This window comes from Nannospalax galili, unplaced genomic scaffold (genome assembly GCF_000622305.1).
Source record: "Nannospalax galili isolate Female #2095 unplaced genomic scaffold, S.galili_v1.0 scaffold113, whole genome shotgun sequence".
Taxonomy (NCBI): domain Eukaryota; kingdom Metazoa; phylum Chordata; class Mammalia; order Rodentia; family Spalacidae; genus Nannospalax; species Nannospalax galili.
Genome location: NW_008335444.1, coordinates 7,120,631 through 7,123,271, shown reverse-complemented (window position 1 = coordinate 7,123,271; position 2,641 = coordinate 7,120,631).

The following is a 2,641-nucleotide window of genomic DNA, read 5'->3' as shown; positions in this document are numbered from 1 at the left end:
AAGAAAACTATAGACCCATATCCTTAATGAACATAGATGCAAAAATTCTCATCAAAATACTTGCAAACCACATACAGACACACATCATAAAGATCATTCACCATGATCAAGTAGGCTTTATCCCAGAGACGCAGGGATGGTTCAATATACACAAGTCAATAAAGGTCATTAATCATATAAATGGACTCAAAGACAAAAACCACATTGTCATCTCAATAGATGCAGAAAAGGCTTTTGACAAAATTCAGCATGGATTTATGTTCAAAGTCCTAGAGGGAATTAGACTGGAGGGAACATACCTCAACATAAGTAAAGCTATATACAAGAAACCCATTGAACTTACGGTACCAGGGGAATTACAGTCCAACATGGCAGGGAGGCATGGTGGCTGGAGGTGGCTGGAGCAGAAGCAGCAGAAGTGAAGCTCTCACGTCATCACCAGGCACAGGAAGCAAGAGAGAGACTGGAGATCTGGCAAGGCTTGAGAACTCTCTAAGCCCACCCCCAGTGACGTGTTTCCTCTTGGATAGCCACACCTTCTAAAACCTCCCAAAAGAGTGCCATCATCTGGGGACAAAATATCCAAACACTTGGAGCCTATGGGTGACATTTTCATTCAAACCACCACAACAAGGAAATGCTCCCATTCACAACTGCTGCAAAAAAAAATTAAAATATCTTTGAATAAATCTGAAAGACACCAAAGATCTCTACAATGAAAAATTTAAATCGTTAAAGAGATTGAAGAACACACCAGGAGATGGAAGGACATCCCATTCTCATGGATTGGAAGAATTAATATTGTTAAAATGACCATCCTACCAAAAGCAATATATAGATTCAATGCAATCCCAATCAAAATCCCCATAACATACGTCACAGAATTAGAAAAAAAAAAAAAAATCCTTACATTCATATGGAAGCACAAAAGACCCCAGACAGCCAAAGCAACCCTGAGCACAAAGAGCAACGCTGGGGGAGATTACTATACCAGATCACAAAGTATACTACAGAGCTGTAGTCTTAAAAAAGCATGGTACTGGCACAAAAATAGACACATATATCAACAGAACATCATTGAAGACCCAAACCCGAGTACACACAATTTCAGCCACCTGATATTTGACAAAGGTGTCAAGAACACACAATGGAGGAAAGACAGCATCTTCAACAAATGGTGCTGGTAAAACTGGATCTCTGCCTGTAGAAGAATGAAACTAGATCCTTATCTTTCACCTTCCACAAAAGTCAATTCCAAATGGATCAAAGGCCTCAATATGAAACTGGAAACCCTGAAACTATTAGAAGAAAATATTGGCAGAAGCTTACAAGATATAGGTGTAGGAAAGGATTTTCTAAATCAGACAGCAATTGCTAAAATTATATCTCAAGCAATTGGGACTTCATTAAACTAAAAAGTTTCTGTACTTCAAAAGAAGCAATCAAGAAAGTGAAGAGAAAACAAACCGAGTGGGGGAAACAAATCTCAAGCAGTGACACATCTGACAGAAGTTTAACATCCAAAATATATAAAGAACTCCAAAAATAAAGAACCAAGAAAACAAATGGCCTAATTAAAAGATGGGCTAAAAATCTAAACAGACAGTTCTCAAAGGAAGAAATAAAAATGGCTAAGAAACATCTCAAAAAGTGTTTAACATTGTTAGTAATTAGAGAAATGCAAAATAAAACCACCCTAAGGTATCGCCTTACCCAAATCAGACTGGCTAGGATCAAGAGAACAAATGATACCAAATACTGGTGAGGATGTGGAGAGTGGGTAATGCTCATTCACTGCTGGTGGGATTGCAAACTCGTGCAATCTCTATTGAAAACATTGTGGAGAACTCCTAAAAAACTAAAAATGAGGCTACCATATGACCCAGTTATACCACTCCTTGGTATATACCCAAAGGACTCATCCTATTGCAGAGACACTTGTACAACCATGTTTGTTGCTGCTCTTTTCACAATAGCTAAGAGATGGAAGCAACCCAAGTGCCCCTCAACTGACAAGTGGTTAACAAAAATGTGGTATATTTACACAATGGAGTTCTAGTCAGCAGTAAAGAAAGATGAAATAATGAAATTTGCAGGTAAATGGATGGATCTAGAAACTTTTATACTAAGTAACACAGACTCAGAAAAACAAACAACGCATGTTCTCCCTCATATATAGATCCTAGCACCAAATTCTTTTAAATTCCAGGTCCTTTTAAAAAAATATTCTATACAGCAGTCCCTTCTGCATGAAAAAACTACCATCATCATGACTTCAGCTGAGCCTCATCGCTAAACATCGTCACAACTGGGCTTGTTGATGGTTGTGCTCATTCATTAAAGGAAGGCCAAGCAGGGTAATTGGACCGCACCGCATTCATTATCCGGTCACTCTTCCCAGCCAACTGTATGTAATTTGACCCTAATCACACATGGCCTCCTGGATTTGGGGAGGGCTAAAGTATACAGTCTGGGGAAGGCTAGGAAGAGAAGGCATGACCCATGCTGGGTAAAGGCTTTCCAGTGGGCATACCCTCAGGTCATGCACATGCCTCAGCAACCCACCCCTCAGTTATCTTGGTAAGTAAGCTCAATAAATTCATTGGTTCCCCAGTAAAACTTTAATCAAACATTGGCTTGA